General features: G+C 43.0%; 1 long non-coding RNA gene across 1 annotated transcript; it reads right to left on the minus strand.

Annotated features, from left to right (window-relative positions):
• Positions 1 to 1,291: 1,291 nt before the first annotated feature.
• Positions 1,292 to 2,197, minus strand: LOC311066470. Its single transcript, XR_014603081.1, has 2 exons — positions 1,869 to 2,197; positions 1,292 to 1,547 (listed from the first exon to the last, which is right to left on the minus strand). It is a non-coding gene; the product is annotated as an uncharacterized lncRNA (long non-coding RNA).
• Positions 2,198 to 18,538: the final 16,341 nt, after the last annotated feature.

Below are 18,538 nucleotides of genomic sequence, written 5' to 3' on the forward strand. Positions count from 1 at the left end.
AATATGCGAATATTGAACGTCCAACGTCAAACCAACTTCATGCCAGTGCAAAAGTGCGACAAAAAAGCCCATCCAATTTAAGAATGCCAAAGACCGCACTATATCTTTATATGACATTCCTAATTTAAAGTAAAATGTTATTTCTTCTGTCATCTCCATCTCTGCTGTAGCCCAGTTTATGCTATGGTACGGTTACAGTATTGGCCGCTGTGGCTCCCTCAACTCGTGGCCACGACAAATAGATGTCGTTCTCTCAAAATATGAAGTCGTGGCCACGAGAAAAATATATCGTTCCCTCAACATATGATCTTGAGGCTACGACTTTGCATCGCATGGCCACGACATAATGATGTCGTTACCTCAACAAAATGATCTCGTGGCCACGGCTTAATATGACGTTCCCATGAGATATTATGACGTTCCCACGACTTAATATCACGTTCCCACGAGTTTATATGTTGTGGCCACGACAAAAATAAGTGAACCGAACATGTCCCCTCCCGGTCACCGTACAACAGCCTAGGTCGTTCCCGAAATTAAGAGAGAAAAAAAAAGGACAGAAAAAAAAAAAAATCAAGACTGACATAGTAGAATGCAGTCCATCGAACCCACTACGAGTCCAAGCTCTGGATGAAGTTGTTGGCTTCCAAAACAGAAGCCAGCCATTTCTTCTCACCGTTTAGAAGCGTGATTTGCAGTCTGGCAGGATAGAGAAGCGCAGGTTTGAGACCGCGTTTGTACAGTGACCACATCACATCTTTATACTCGGCGCAGAGTTTCAAAACCTCAGGGCAGTGATCCTCAAAGATACGGATCTTATGTCCTTCATACAGCAGCTCACCCTTTTTGCGAGATTCACGGATGACCAGGTCTTTCACTTGAAAGCAATGAAATCGCAGAATGACAGGTCGCGGTCTCTGCCCAGGCGCTGGTTTAGGTGTGAGGCTACGATGAGCTCTGTCCAGCTCAGGCGGCGAGGTTTAACGCCTGAGAGCCAAGGACATCCACCAGGAGCTGGGGAAAAAATGTAGTCGGACGCGGCCCCTCGACTGACTCGGGTAAGCCCACCCAGCAAGCAAAAAGTCGTCTATTAGACGTTGACTAGACATAAATCTTCAACGTCTAATTACGGTCCGCTTAAGGTTGAAAATGAAAATTGAAAAGACGTCAAATTTGTCAGACTTTTCAACGTTGAAAACAGTCGATGCCTATTGACAACTGTCAATTCTAAAGTCCCAACACATTAACATGCCAAATAACATTTTAGATTAACATATGAATAAAACAAAGCTTTAAAGAGAGAATAGCTTTATTATACTTAAAACAGCACATTTTAAATTAAATATAGTGCAATAAAACGCAGATTTCACATTCCAAAAGCACATTCCAAGAGTCAACACAAAACACAACTCAGAAAATTTACACTACAAATGTTCACACTTTGCGACCTCCACCTCCAGCTCTCCCGGGAGCATGTTTAAGTGTCTCAGCCATAGCAGCCGTGATTTCAAATTCTGTAGCAGTTTTACTCCACTTCATTACTGCAGCTGCAAAAGAAAATATATTAGATGGTGCATGAATAAACCAAAGCTGAAATTAATCTGGCTATCTACTATGTAACATAACTAAAAAATAAATCACAAACAGTTAAACCTTAATGGCTTATTAATATCCGCATTTTGGGAATTTCACACAGATAGCTAGCTAACAGTCCATCGGTGTGGTGTGTACACGTGGTAGCTAGCCGCATAATGTCTAGCTAGTACGTTTACAAAAAAAAAAGTCAGGTTTGGTTGAAATAAGGTAAACGTTTATAATGTTACACTTATTTTGCCATCATAGCTAATTATTTTATCATAGCTACTTACTTTACACAGCTGCTTTCTGGTGTGAAGAGCTTTCTGGCGGTTGGCTTGATGATGGGTGGAAAAATACAGAGCGCGCACTTCCTCTGCTGCATGCATGTTCGCACGCACGCCTCATTTGCTTCTTCTTCTTTCGGTTTTATGGCGGTTGGCAACTAACTTTAATGGTGCATTACTGCCGCCAGCTGGGGTGTGGTAATTCTTTCCAAGTATGAATCCTCATTGCACGTACAGTTTCAATGTATTTTTTTATAACTTTGACGGAATATGTAAAACTCTTTAAATTTATTTGAGATAATAATGAACATGGTTTGGTAGTTTGTTTTCTCCGTTGTTTTAGCATGTATAACAGACTATCCTAGCTGTCTTAGATTATCAGTTGAAAACATGTCTTGGATGATCAGTTGAAAACACGTAGTCAAACAGTCCGGCCGAAACTACTTAGTTGAAATCACGTCGTAAACCAGTCCAAGGTGGACCGACTTATTTTCAACCATATTTTAACGTTGAAAGACGGTAATTGTTTACTGGGCAGAATTAAAATATTTTGGTGCCGGCTGCGGCTCTCGAGGTCTGAGACTTTAGCCTTGAGCCACTCATTATCCTTCTGGAGCCTCAAACACGTAGCTTCGACTTGCTCAAGCTGTTGACTAATTTCCGTAGTGCCAGACTCGAGATTACCGATGCGAAGATCATGATCTGCCACAGTAGACTGAACGTTATCTAGCTTGGTTGCCAAGCTTTCAAAGATGCTTTGAAGTCCGCGGCGATTGAGGCTCTGAGATCGTTATGTAAAGCACTGATCTCGGCTAGCGTAATGCTACACAGTAAATTTGAAATCCGGAAATCAACACCAATAGAGTTAATTTCAACACTTTAAAAGTGTATATATGGGAACCACCCACAAAGTGTTAGTTCAACACTTTCAAAAGTGTTGCCTCTCGCAACAGCGACACAGTGTTACAATATGAACACTAAGAGAGTAAAATATTAACACCAATGCAGAGAACAACAACACTGTCACAGAGCTGGGTGCAGTTAAACTTCTACACTGTTCTGGTGTTGACCCAACACTTTAAAAAAATGGAAATCACAATCTTCTCAACCTTATAGGAGTCAAATATTACACCATCCTGGTGTTGATAAAACACATTTTTACACATAAAAACACTAAGGGAGTTACCAGTTTTTCTTATTAGTGCTCTGCATCTGCCACTTTAAAGAACTGTAAAATAAACTCACAAATAATTTAATCTGAAAAGAATAAATTCAATTTGAAATAAACACATCACTCTATATTACTCTTTCAAACCTTTATTTCAAAACAATCCAGAAAGTTAAATTGTAACCTCAGTCTGGGATCATAGTAGAATTCTGTTCAGTGTAAAGTTAAAAATAAAGGCAAAATGCAAACAGTTGTTTTGACAAACTAGTTTTTTTATTAACTAACAAGCCCCTTTACATCATAGCTAACTTTTAAAATAAATGAAGGAACAATATAGGCATTTCTGTCACCAGAATTATATGAAAGCTGCTTATTCAAATGGTCTGTAATACCTCAAGTCCTGTACATGTCAGTGAATGTAAGCTCTGTGTCAGTGAAGTTGAGTCAGTACCTTCGACTTTGCAACAGTACAGCAGTGCATGAGTCAACAACATTCAGCAGATGAAGAACAGTTGCAGGATATGGGTGGATCAGTTGTGTCCAGTTGCTAACAGTAAAGTTCAGTGCATAGGTGTTTCACAGAGAAGGAAAGGCTGTGCAGATCCAACTTTCTCGAAAAATCCTGGAGTGCTGGTTCCCTTTCAAGGGAACTCGCGTTGCGTCGAGTTTGACGCTATGGGAACGCTTTGCGTGATGACGTCTTGAAGCACATGTAAAATCAGTCCAATGGTGTGGCGGAACGTCAGAGGCGGGTGACGTCACGTACCAGGAAGCTATAAAAGCCGGCCCGAAACAGAAAACGAAAGCTTTCTGAGTCTTCAGTTGCGCTCTGTGTGAAATCTGTCTGTATATTTGGTGTTGTCTGTCTATATCATATATATATATATTCAGTATGGCGAGCGAGCAGCAGTTTAGAGTGTGTGTCCATCCCTGCCCGCGTTATTTAACGGGAGGTGACACACACACTCTTTGTGTTGTTTGTTTGGGAGAGGAGCATGCCCAGTCAGCACTCGAGGGTGGTGACTGTGTGCATTGCTGTGCGCTTCCATTGCGTACGCTCCGATCCCGCTTGGCTCGGTTCAATCCCGACCACGCTCCCCAGGGCTCGGGTCCCGCCGCTGCCGAGGCACGGCGTCGATCTCAGACCTGGGGTTCACAGATGGATTTATCAGTGGATGTTGAGACGGGCTCTGCCTTATCTCAGCATCCGTCTGATAGATCCAGTGCCTCTTATCAGAGTGTGGAAGCACGCGCTGCGGTTTCTTCCCCCCCGATAGAGGTACCAGTACTGCAACTATCCAGCTCTGAGGAGTTGGATGTTGTGAGTATTGTAGCTGAGTCTGAGGATTCGCCACCTCAGTCTCATGCGTTTGAGGAACTGCTCGATGTCATTACTAGAGCTGTTGACAGACTGTCTATTGAGTGGCCAGAAGATAGGCAGGACGTTCGTTCGAAAAGTAAGCTCGACGAACGCTTCCTGCCATCTCGTGCGCAGCCCCAGCGCAGGAGCCTGCCGTTTTTCCCCGATCTCCACACCGAGGTGTCGAGATCGTGGGCGAAACCAGTGTCATATCGAGTGTATACTGCACAAACATCACACTATTCATCCATTCACAATTATAAAGAGCATGGTTATGGGGAGATGCCGAAGGTGGAAGAGACGCTCGCGAGCTATCTCTCTCCAGCAACGGCATCTTCTCTGAAGGCTCCTGCACTTCCATCCAAGCCAGTAAAAGTTACTTCTTCCCTGGTTCATAAAGCTTATGCCGCCGCCGGTCAAGCTGCAGCGTGTTTACATACAATGTCCATAATGCAGGCTTACCAGGCTGAGTTATTGGGTGATTTTGAGGAGGGCGGGGGTATTAGTGCTGATACGGTGTCTGAACTGCGTAGAGCCACGGATTTGTCTCTCAGGGCCACCAAGGAGACGGCTAAATCCATCCGCCGCTCTATGGCAGCCCTGGTGGCCACTGAGAGGCATCTGTGGCTCAACTTAAGTGACATAAAGGACAAAGAAAAACATGTTCTTTTAGATGCACCAGTATCCACGCAAGGGTTATTTGGAGACGCAGTTAATAGTGCTGTAGCGAAGTCACAAGAAGCTTCAAAACAGGCAGCTGCACTTCAGAAACTTCTCCCCCGCCGTTCTTTCTATGAGGCTGCTGAGCGGGAGCAGCCTCACTCCTCTAAAAAGAGCGCTGAGCACCGCGCCACTCAGAAACAGAGCGTTTCCTCCCGTGCTCCCCCACAAAAATCTCGGGGACACGGAGGGCGCTCTCAAACCCAGCAGTCTTCGAGGGGTAAAACGGATCTGCGGACCGTTATTACCGCCAAGAAGGCTGCTGGGAAAAAGTCCTGATGTCTGAGGGCTCAGGACAAATGAGGGTAGTCCCCCCGAAGCAGAGCGGTTAACACCTCTTTTCACGGTGCCCGTCTCTCTTCGGTGCCCTCAGGGGACCGTTCTGCCAACCCTGCCGCCTCCGGCGTTACAGGGCGCAGCGGTCTCCGGCGAGCACATATCTCAAGGTCCACCCGGAAACGTAGTGGCCTCGGGATGCCCGCCCCCTCTGAGGAGGGTGCTAGAGCAGTCTGTTTGGTCGTTCCCTGCCGGTGCGCCGTTACAGGGCGACGAACCGACTGCTCAACAGCAGGAGAAAAATACGGTGCCGTCTCTCTTCGGTGCCCTCAGGGGACCGTTCTGCCAACCCTGCCGCCTCCGGCGTTACAGGGCGCAGCGGTCTCCGGCGAGCACATATCTCAAGGTCCACCCGGAAACGTAGTGGCCTCGGGATGCCCGCCCCCTCTGAGGAGGGTGCTAGAGCAGTCTGTTTGGTCGTTCCCTGCCGGTGCGCCGTTACAGGGCGACGAACCGACTGCTCAACAGCAGGAGAAAAATACGGTGCCGTCTCTCTTCGGTGCCCTCAGGGGACCGTTCTGCCAACCCTGCCGCCTCCGGCGTTACAGGGCGCAGCGGTCTCCGGCGAGCACATATCTCAAGGTCCACCCGGAAACGTAGTGGCCTCGGGATGCCCGCCCCCTCTGAGGAGGGTGCTAGAGCAGTCTGTTTGGTCGTTCCCTGCCGGTGCGCCGTTACAGGGCGACGAACCGACTACTCAACAGCAACAAAATCCAGAAACCAGTCTCGAGAGACTGGTACCTCTAGTAGAATCTTTGACAGCGTGGAAGCTACTGTCAAATGTTTCTCGTTGGGTCCTGCAGACCGTGGAAAAAGGGTATTAGATACAATTCTAGTAACGCCCACCGCGGTTTATGGGGGTCCTGCCCACAATGGTGGGCCCCGAGCAGGTTCTGGTTATGGAACAGGAAGTAAACACTCTGTTAGAGAAAGGGGCCATAGAATATGTACCTCCCTCCAACAGGGAAACCGGGTTTTACAGCCGGTACTTCATAGTTCCAAAGTAGGACGGGGGATTGCGTCCCATTTTAGGTCTTCGAGTTGTCATGCAGCTCAAGTTCAAAATGTTAACATTGAGACAATCGTGCCACAGATTAGTCCGAGGACTGGTTTGTCACGATAGACCTCAAGGACGCATATTTCCATCCGTCCGTGTCATTGGAAGTTCCTGAGGTTTGCTTTCGGGGGCAAAGCATACCAATATCGAGTTCTTCCATTCGGCCTGGCTTTATCACCCCGCACTTTCACCAAATGCGTGGATGCAGCTCTGGCGCCTCTGCGCCTCCTGGGTATTCGCATCACGAACTACATCGACGATTGGTTGATTTTAGCTCAGTCGCATTAGATGGCGGTTCAACATCGAGATGTTGTTCTCGCCCATATGAAAGAGTTGGGGTTACGGCTGAACGCCAAGAAGAGTGTGCTTCTCTATTTTAGAGGACCACTTTTTTAGGCGTGGTTTGGGATTCAGTGTCGATGCAGGCGCGCCTGTCATCGCCACGCTTCGATCCTGGCAGCTGTGAGAAGTGTAAAGCTAGGCCAGCTACTCACTGTCAAACAGTTCCAGAGACTGTTGGGTCTCATGGCAGCAGCTTCCAACGGGATGCCTTTTGGACTGCTGCACATGAGGCCCCTGCAGTGGTGGCTCAGGACCAGAGGGTTTTCCCCGAGGGGCAACCCATTTCGCACAATCAAGGTCACGCGGTGATGCCTACGTGCCTTGGTTATGTGGAAGAAACCTTGGTTCCTGTCCCAGGGCCCAGTGCTGGGAGCTCCTTGTCGTCGCAAACTGCTAACGACGGATGCTTCCCTCACGGGTTGGGGAGCGATCCTGAGGGTCGCTCATCTCAAGGTCTGTGGGAAGACCATCATCGTTCCTGGCATTCTATAGCCTAGAGATGTTAGCTGTCTTCCGGGCTCTGAGGAGCTTTATCACAGGTCTCAGGGGACACCATGTGTAGTACATACGGACAACACGTCGGTAGTCGCCTATATCAAGGGGGTTTGCGCTGGCACGCCATATCCTCTTGTGGTCCCAGGGGAAGTTGCTGTCACTCAAGGCAGCCTACATCCCCGGGGTCCAGAATATAGGAGCAGACACTCTGTCGAGACAGGGGCCGAGGCCCGGGGAATGGTGGCTCCACCCCCGAGGTGGTGGAGCTGATATGGAAATTATAAGTGGATCTGTTTGCGTCTCGAGAGACGTCTCACTGTCCACTTTGGTTCTCCCTCACGCATCCAGCTCCTCTGGGACTGGATGCTATGGTACAGACGTGGCCGAGGCTACGTCTGTACGCCTTTCCCCCAGTTGCTCTGCTCCCGGGAGTTCTGGAAAGAGTTCGCAGGGACCGGGTTTGCCTGCTTCTTATAGCCCCGCGCTGGCCGGGCAGAGTATGGTTTCCCGATCTTGTGTCCCTCCTCGACGGGCCTCCTCTGGAGCTACCCGTCAGGAGGGACCTTCTGTCCCAAGCAGGGGGCTCGATTTTTCACCCCCGACCAGAACTGTGGAACCTGTGGGCTTGGCCTCTGAGGGGGCCCAGCTCATAGAGTCAGGTCTCTCAACTGAGGTTGTTGAGACCATTCTACAGTCCAGAGCTCCCTCCACGAGGAAACTTTATGCCCTGAACTGGAGAGTATTCACCTCTTTGTGTAGTGACCGTCGGTTGGATCCAGTCAACTGCCCAATTGGTACAGTTCTGGAGTTCCTGCAGGACCGGTTCACTGCAGGTCTGACCCCGTCCACTTTAAAGGTTTATGTGGCGGCCGTAGGTGCTAACCACAGTCCTTTGGGTGGAATGTCTGTGGGGAAAGACCCCTTTGGTATCTCGTTTCCCTCGTGGCACTTGGAGGTCCTCCTCCCTTTCGAAATCGGACCAGGAGGCGAATAATTTGCTTTGCCCTGTTCGGGCGTTAGACGCGTATGTCCACAGAGCTGCCCTGTGGCGTAAAAGTGACATTTGCTCCCCTAACAAGGGAGGTCCAGTGTCTAAGCAAAGGATGAGCAGTGGGTGGTTGAGACTATCTCACTTGCTTATGAGGCGGCTGGACAGCCTTCTCCTTTGGCTGTCCGGTCGCACTCTACGAGGAGTATGGCGGCCTCTAAGGCCCTTATATCAGGAGTTTCGTTACAGGACGTTTGTGATGCGGCAGGCTGGTCCTCACCGCACACTTTCGTCAGGTTCTACTCTCTGGATCTAGACTCTGCTCCAGGGTCTCATGTTTTGTCTTCCTAGTGCTGCTCACCAGATTTCACACAGGACAGACATTTGTAGCTATGGAGGCGTTGGTATAGACGTTCCCATAGCGTCAAACTCGACGCAACGCGAGTTCCCTTGAAAGGGAACGCCTCGGTTACGACTGTAACCTCGGTTCCCTGAAGAGGGAACGAGCGTTGCGTCACCTTGCCATATCTCCTTCATGCCTGTCAACACGACTTCAGACTTTACGAAGCTTTCGTTTTCTGTTTCGGGCCGGCTTTTATAGCTTCCTGGTACGTGACGTCACCCGCCTCTGACGTTCCGCCACACCATTGGACTGATTTTACATGTGCTTCAAGACGTCATCACGCAAAGCGTTCCCATAGCGTCAAACTCGACGCAACGCTCGTTCCCTTTTCAGGGAACCGAGGTTACAGTCGTAACCGAGGCGTTCCCTAGACAACACAAAACCAGACCAATTACAATCAATACAATTTGTGTTTTACAAATACAGCAAGTTTATGGTGGAAAAAGTTTCCATCTTAGACTTTCGTGACTCAAACAAGAAACTATTTTGGTAAGATTAAGACTTGAATTTACTGATTTCCAAGTAAATTAAATACTTTATTCATCCAAAAATTTGTATTCTGTCATTAATTATTCACCCTTATGTTGTTCCAAACCAGTAAGAGTTTTGCTCATCTTCGGAACACTTCATGATGATATTTTTGTCCCTTGATCGACAGCCTATTCAACTACCACTTCCAAAGCCACGGAAAGGTATAAAGAAAATCACAAGTAATCCATGTGACTCCAGTGGTTTGACCTCAATTTTACGACCTTTTTTATGACAATTTTAACTCAACTTTATTTACAAAATATTAATCTTCACACAACAACATCTGCTCTCGCATTAACAACATGCACGAGTTGTAATGTTCTCATGAACGCATGTTGGAAATTAATATTTTATAAATTAAGTGGTAAATGTTTTTTGCTGCAAACACAGCACTTGCATAGTTTAATAAAATGTATGTTAAACCACTGGAGTCGCATGGAGTACTTTAATGATGTACCTTTCTACCTTTCTGGGGCTTGAAAGTGGTAGTTGCGTGGACTGTCAATGGAGGGACAGGAACCTCTCAGATTTCATTAAAAATATCTTCATTTGTGTCGTGAAGATGAAAGAAAGTCTTACATGTTTGGAACGACATGAGGGTGAGTAATTAATGGCAGAATTTCCATTTGTGGGTGAACTAACCCTTTAAAGGGATAGTTCACTCAAATTAAATTTTGGTATGTTTTAGCTTACCTCAAGGGCATCCAAGATGTAGGTGTCTTTGTTTCCGCAATAGTTTCAAACATCAACCAAAAGTAAATCTGATAAATACATTTTGCATACATACTGTATTTAATCTGAAAGAATTACTTACCAATTTTAAGAAAATTGGTCCTCCAAATAAGGAAATAAAGTGACAATTTCACGTGCATTGTCGGTCCGCAGTTTGTGGAGTTGTTTTTCTGTTTTTCAGTTAACGTTATACGTTAGGTGTGCTGGCAAACGAGAGTAAAAGATAGTTTGAGGATAAATACATAGGCTACTTTATGATATTTGCACGTCACAAATATTATCATAAAACAATATAACATTATAAAACACGTATTGTAAATAAGTTAAAACACTTACTCTGTGTTTTCACTGTTAAAAGCAAACTCCGTGTCTGCACTGCGTCACGAGTCAAAGAAGATGGAGGGCCTAGTCTGAGAGAAAGGTTTAAGCGCGCACATCACATAAATATCGTTACAAAACAATATAATGCCATGCAATACATGTTGCAAATTAGGTAAAAACACTTAGTTTCGGTGTTTTCCCTGTTAACGTTACAAGCAAACCTCCTCGTCATCAGCTCCGTATTGAGTCAAAGAAGATGCCGCCTTTGAAAAAAGTTTCGGCTCGTTTAAGCGCACAGAGCATTTAAATATCGCTATAAATCAATATGTTATAAAATACATATTGTAAATTAGTAAAAACACTTACTTTCGTTTTTTCCCTGTTAAAAAGCAACACCATCCTGGTCTGCTCCACATCGCGCGTCATGGAAAATGCCCCTCTTAGAGCAGTTTAGCCATGCACAGCATATACATATTGTTATAAAACAATATTATGTTATAAAATGCATGTATAAATGCGATAAAACACTTAATTGATGCGTTTTCCCTCCTCGTATGCCTTGCATCGCGAGTCAAAGAAAATGGCGTATTTGAAAAAAGCTTCAGCTCGTCTGGTCGCGCCCAGCGCATAAATGTCCCGCATGTAACTAATTACACTCTCTCGGTGTTATTAATTTAACTCCACATATTTTCACCAGCCAGAGGGTGTGGTTTACACTAGCAGTGTTAATCCCTTGCAATTCACCACCAGAAAATTAACTCTTTACTCTAAAAGTCCTTAACACCAGGATTTCAACACTGGAGAGTTTACTGTGAGGGGGGCTGAAGCAACCCCAAAATGTTCCTAAGCCCCCCTAAATGATAATAAGAACAATAACAATTCGATTTATCAATAACCGTATCCTCATTCATATTTAGACGCAACAAATGATATATATCCAGCTATAAAAAAATAGCCAAACTCTCACGCATTCACCGTGAGTCACACGCAATTGACACTTTCCACACGCTCTCACGCCACACATCCATTTTCTCACGCACAGAAAAATCGCGAAGCAAAGAGGACACGGACACGGACAGACTAGACAGAGCAGTTACTTATGATATAAAAGAATCAACTCTCAGATTCTGTCACTTTTATTACGAAATTCAAACAATACCGTTTTGGCGTTTGTAAATGTGACGTGACAGATCCCTAGCGGCACGTGAACCGATCATCTCTACAAGCTAACAGTAAAAAAACACAAACACTGTTGAAAGATACAGTAGTAGGCTACAACTTACCAAAATGTATATTCCTCATACATAATATCGACCAATCAGTGTTTTTTATCAGCGTGAAGAGGTCAATAACACAGCTGGAGAACAATTATGTCACATTTACCTCAGGAAAGGAAATTTTTTGCATATATTCTATATTACATATTTATTATATTTTTACTTATATCATTAAATAAAGTTGTTATTATAATAAAAAACGCATTATATTTAATTTGAGTTATTTTTAACCTTAAATACTAGCAGCTGATAGGGCTCTCTGTGTGTTTACAGCATTAGGCGAGTTGTTTTTTTCTTGAGAAAAATTAACGCCTATCTTGAGTACCTAATATTTATCCAAATGAGTTAATATTAAATCAAATCACAATAATTGAATTGAAATAATAAAAAAAGCGTAGCTTACCAGAAATTGTACCATGCACCATAAAATTTACATATAATTTTACACTTATGCTATACTAAAGCCTGAAATGGGCACTTTTTGTGACAGCAACCCTATCATTTTTGATCAAAGATGTGGCTTAACTTCAGAATTTGAACTAAAATCAGTATTCTTATGATTGCTCTGAACATTTCTGACTAAGTTCAACAAACATTAACTTACTTATTCATAAACTTAAAAAAAGAATTAATAAAAATGTAGGTGTGACGGGGTTGAGACTAACAGGGTTGAAGATGGTAACGAGGTTGAAGAGACAAATGAGTTGTTTTTTACTCAAATTCACTGTAAGATTTTCTATAAACGCAAGTTACAAATACCCTGGGGGCTAAGCCCCCCCGTCTTCCAATCCTAGTGACGTCCCTGGCTGTTTGTTTATAGTAGCCAGTCAGTTGGATGCTATTTGGTCACAGAGAACCATGCAGAGGACACAGAGACACAGAAGACACAGAGAACCATGCATGTAGGTGGGTCCGGAACCTGCATCATTCGATGCACAACCTAAAAAGATTTGTTAGACAATAAGTAGGGTAATTCCTGTGCATTGACCTTCCCTTCTTCTTTTTACATAATTCTATTACAGCTTATGACAAAAGGACAACACAAAGCTATAAAATATATAGGCATATATATTTTTACAATACCTTTTGTATTTCTTTGCAACAGATGTTTTCACGTTCTGTTGGCATTTTAACACAGTTGCCACATGTACACCTAAAGAAAACGATACACTGAGTAAACTAAGTTTTGTGAATAGATAAACGGTTGTTCATTATATATCGGTAAAACAATAACTTTAAAAAACGGTATTACTCAGTCATTTATTCAGTTATATTAAATGTTTAATCAGGAGAAAACCTTATCTCAAAAGCTAACAAGCAGCAGTAGCATTTTCAAGTAACAGCGTATCGAAATTCTTATATAATAATAGAAGAATATAATAATAATAATAATAAAAAATGTACCATTCAGAAACGTTTTGTAAGAGCCGTGTTTGGGGAGGTTCTGCTTGACTATCTTCATTGCCGCTTTCTGGGTCTGACTCTGGCTCAAACTGATACGGCAGTATCGACACCATTATTTACATTTGACCAGAGCACATGCAACTTTCGCCCGTAAAGGTAATGGGCGTGAAGTTTCCGGACAACGTGCGCTACACAGTTTAGCCAATTACAACACACCGGCCCAACTAACCAATCTGAGCCCATTGCCTGTTTCTGAGGGAGTGGTTTCATCAGGAAGTCAACCGGTCGTTCAAATCATAGGCTGAGTCCCAATTCGCCTACTTATACTACGACCTAAAAGTATGTACTTTTTTTGTGAGGAAAAAGTACATACTTTTGAGTGTGTAGCAAAAGAGTATGCACGTTCTGGGACATACTTCGATGACGTCATGCAACGTGAATGAGAACATGGTTGCCTAGTTACGCACACCGCGACTGTTAACAAAACATTTTACATTTCATTCATTATATGTCCAATATAATTTTATTTACTATTCCCATCTTTTTTTCCACAATACATTTACAATGTGTTCTACCAAATTGAGGAGTGAAGCAGGGCGTCGTCGTAGATCAACCAAACGCAGGTCGCTTGTGAGGCGGCTGGTTCTGACGTTCATGTGCAATGTGTGTAACTTATTTTCTAACTATTGTTTAACGTATTTTATACTTAATCTTATACTTATGTATAATACTTAAAAATACCCCGATGAAAATGAACCATGCTTTTACTATAGTAAAAGTGTAGTAACCATGTTTCTTTGGTTGGACTGATAAAGTTAACATTTGTACAGCCACAGTATTACTACAAATAAGTCAGACAGAAACATCAAAAGAAATACATAAAAAAAGACACTTGCATGACACTAGAGCCTTTTTATTTATTGTTTTGTAGCCTGATAACCCCAATGAGGCGCTCAGTATCTTCATCGACCCTACAAGATAAACACGGTACTTTTTTGGCACAACATAAACCCATTAATATTACAAGACAATAAAATATAAATTTAATTAGGGTTAAACATTTGAATTCTTACACTTAAATGAGCCATACCGACTTAGGTTAAGTTGGTTTTATATTCGCACATTCGCGGACTTCCGCATTCAATAACTCGTGAACTAAACGTTGTTGCTACAGAAAACACCTATCACATATAACTACAGATAAAACACCAGAAGCTACAACATAATTTTCCTCAAAACGATCTTTCCTTCGCACTGGACAAAATACATTGATCTCTATGCGCAGGCTGCTAAGAAGGGACCATCTGCAAAGTGCAAACCCGAAGGAAAGCTCGTTTTGAGGAAGATTTAAATATTAAAACAATGTTATTTGTGTAGTAACAATATTCAGCTTACGAGATATTGAACGCGGAACTCCACGAATATGCAAATATAAAACCAACTTTACACAAGTTGCAGACTTGATCATGTAGGACCTTCAGTACCACATACGTGGACAGCACCATGAACATAGTCAAGTAAAAAATAAAAAATAAATTAAAGCTGCAAGCAGCGATGAAAGGGCCCTCGCACCCGTGTCATCAACACTCGGTGGCTTTAGGAAGACAGAGCATGGTTGGGAAATGTACATTTAAGGAGGTATATATAGTAAGAGTATGTCAAAGTCAGTTACAAAATGTTTTGTATAATGGTGATAATAGCATGCTTCATGACTCAGCTAAGTGTTGCTAGCATGTTTAGTCTGTTTCTAGCATGCTTAGTACACAATAATTATGTGGTTAGTACTGCATTACTGTGTTATCCATGTCAGTTTCTGTTGCCAGTAGGTTGCGTTATGACTATAACTGAATATGAGCATGGATGTGTGTTCAGGACAGAAATCTTATCAAACGTGTGAAGTTTGGTGCAAATTGGACATTGCCTTCTTGAGTAACAACAAAGTCATGTTTCATTGAATTAGCATTCTTTAGCACTTAGCTAAGCATTGTTAGCATGTTTTAACATGTTTCTAGCATGTTTAGAACTCAATGGCATTTTTAACATGTTGCTAGAACGGCATCAACGTGTTAAACATGTCACTTCCTGTTGCCAGTAGGTGGCGCTATTACTATAACTGAACATTCTCATGTAGATGTGTTCAGGCCATGACTCTTATCAAAAGTGTGAAGTTTGGGGCAGATTGGACATTCCATGCCTGAATTACAGCAAATTCCTATTTAATTGCAATAATAGCATGCTTTAGTCACTTAGCTAAGAGTTTGCTAGCATGTTTTAGCATGTTTCTAGTATGTTGTTAGCATGTTTAACACTTGCTGGCACTTTTTTATATGTTATTAGGAGTCCATAACAGTGTTAAACATGTCACTTCCTGTTGCCAGCAGGTGGCGCTATGACTGTAACTGAATATAAGCATGGTCATGTGTTCAGGACAGAACGCTTATCAAAAGTGTGAAGTTTGGGGCAGATTGGACATTCCATGCCTGAGTTACAGCAAATTCATATTTAATTGCAGTAATATCATTCTTTAGCACTTAGCTAAGTGTTTGCTAGTATGTTTTAGCATGTCTCTAGTATGTTGGTAGGATGTTTAGCACCTACTGGCATTTTTTTATATGTTATTAGGAGTCAAGAACAGTGTTAAACGTCACTTCCTGTTGCCAGCAGGTGGCGCTATGACTATAACTAAATATGAGCATGGACATGTGTTCAAGAGATAACTCTTATCAAACGTGTGAAGTTTGGGGTAGATTGTACATTGCCTTCTTGAGTAACAACAAAGTCCTGTTTCATTGAATTAGCATGCTTTAGCACTTAGCTAAGTATTGCTAGCATGTTTTAACATGTTTCTAGCATGTTTAGAACTCAATGGCATTTTTAACATGTTGCTAGAACGGCATCAACGTGTTAAACATGTCACTTCCTGTTGCCAGTAGGTGGCGCTATTACTATAACTGAATTTGAGCATAGACATGTGTTCAGGCCATAATTCTTATCAAACGTGTGAAGTTTGGGGCAGATTGGACATTCCATGCCTGAGTTACAGCAAATTCCTATTTAATTGTAGTAATAGCATGCTTTAGCACTTAGCTAAGTGTTTGCTTGCATGTTTTAGCTTCTAGTATGTTGTTAGCATGTTTAGCACTTGATGGCACTTTTTTATATGTTATCAGGAGTCCACAACAGTGTTTAACATGTCACTTCCTGTTGCCAGCAGGTGGCGCTATAAATGTAACTGAATATGAGCATGGTCATGTGTTCAGGACAGAACGTTTATTAAAAGTGTGAAGTTTGGCGCAGATTGGACATTGCCTTCTTGAGTAACAACAACATCCTGTTTCATTGAATTAGCATGCTTTAGCACTTAGCTAAGTATTGCTAGCATTTTTTAACATGTTTAAATAATACATTTTATTTATAATGCGCTTTTCTCAAACCCAAAGCGCATACAGTAAAACAAATACAACAAGAGCAATAAAAACAATTAAGAAAAAGCAGCCTTGAACAAATGTGTCTTAATCAACCCTTTGAATTGTCCCAACGTTGGCGCACTTTTAATTGTAGAAGGAAGTAAATTCCATAGCTTGGGGGCTTTACAGGAAAAAGCTCTTTCCCCCATTGTCTTGAGCTTACACAAAGGCTGATGTAATAAGAGGGAATTTGCAGAACGGAGAGAACGCGATGGAATATAAGGGCTAATAAGATCACATAGGTACTCTGGAGCAATACCATGAAATGCCTTATATGTTAGAATGAGAATTTTAAAATCAATTCTCGCCTTTACGGGAAGCCAGTGCAGCTGTGAAAGGACCGGTGTAATGTGCTCACGATGAGAGGTGCGAGTGAGCACACGAGCAGCAGAGTTCTGTATATACTGTAGCCTGTTTAATGATTTTGCTGGAAGGCCAGAGAACAGGGCATTACAATAGTCTAGCCTAGTTGTGATGAAGGCATGTATGAGTCTTTCTGTGTCAGCAAAGGAGAGAAATGGTCTAAGTCGAGCAATATTTCTCAGATGGTAAAAAGCAGTTTTAGAGACCTGTTTTATATGTGCTTCAAAACTCAATTGTGGGTCAAAAATTACACCGAGATTCCGCACCTGTGGAGAGGGGGTTACCCTGCTAGAGTCAACAATCAGACTAACCTGATCAGCCTTACGAATAGCCACCACTGTACCAATCAGCATCAGTTCCGTTTTAGAGCCATTTAGCATCAGGAAGTTGTTCTGCATCCATGAACTAATCTCTGCTAGACAGCTATGCAAAGTATTTAATGAGCAATGTACGTCCGGCTTTGTAGTGATGTAGATCTGCGTATCATCCGCATAACAGTGATACCCAAGGTCATATTTACTGATGATCTGCCCAAGTGGAAGCATGTAAATATTAAATAAAATTGGACCTAGCACTGAACCTTGAGGAACTCCCTGTCGAACAGGCACGGTATCCGATTTAAAAATGCCCATGCTTACGAACTGTGCACGATGCGCTAAATAAGACCGAAACCAACTGAGTACGACTCCAGAAATACCAAGCCAATTTTCCATCCTATCCAGCAAGAGAGAATGACATAGAGTGTCGAAAGCAGCACTGAGGTCTAGTAAGACCAAAACACTGCATACACCAGAATCTGCTGCAGTAAGAAGGTCGTTTACGACCCTCACTAAGGCGGTCTCAGTGCTATGCCCCTTTCTGAACCCAGATTGAAAAGGTTCAAGAAGACTATTTTGTGCTAGGTGATGATTTAGCTGAATAGCCACAGCACGCTCCAGAACTTTGGCCAAGAATGGAAGATTTGATATAGGCCTATAGTTAGACCGATCAGAGACATCACAACCAGGCTTCTTAGGGACTGGTGTAATGGCAGCTATTTTCAATTCTGGAGGAACGATTCCAGAACTCAGTGATGAATTCAGAATAGAAAGCATATGAGGGCAAATTGATGCAAGGCAGTTCTTAATTACCGAGCAAGGAACGGGATCTAAAATACTGGTGGTTGAATTCATGGACTTAACTGTACTTGTAATAAAATCAACTCCAACCATATCAAAGTTCGAAAAAGTTGTGGTCGGGGGATGTAAAGGCAGTGTACCAACTAACTCAACTGTGGTTATGGCGGTTAGGGAGCTATATATATCATCAATCTTACCAGTGAAATAATGTAGAAACGAATTACATTGGTCAGCAGAAGAGTGAACGGTGGCCTTAGATGGTTTAAGAAGATTGTCAACAGTCTTAAATAGAGCTTTAGAATTAGTTGCAGCATTTCCAATGATGTTAGAATAGTAATTTTTACGTGCAATGTTCAGAGCAGAGTGGTATTCAGACTGTTGTTGAATATAGCAAAGCCTATGTACCGTCAGGTCAGATTTCTTATACTGCCGTTCTAATTGCCTTCCAGCAGCTTTCATTAAGCGTAACTCAGGGGTATACCATGGACATGGTTTCCTAAATGTAACGACCCGTTCCCGCACAGGTGCAGACTCATCCAAAAGTGCAGAGAGCATGGAATTATAGTGCTCCACGGAGTTAGTAATAGGAAGCCC

This window comes from Abramis brama, assembly GCF_963993115.1.
Source record: "Abramis brama genome assembly, chromosome: 1".
Classification (NCBI taxonomy): domain Eukaryota; kingdom Metazoa; phylum Chordata; class Actinopteri; order Cypriniformes; family Leuciscidae; genus Abramis; species Abramis brama.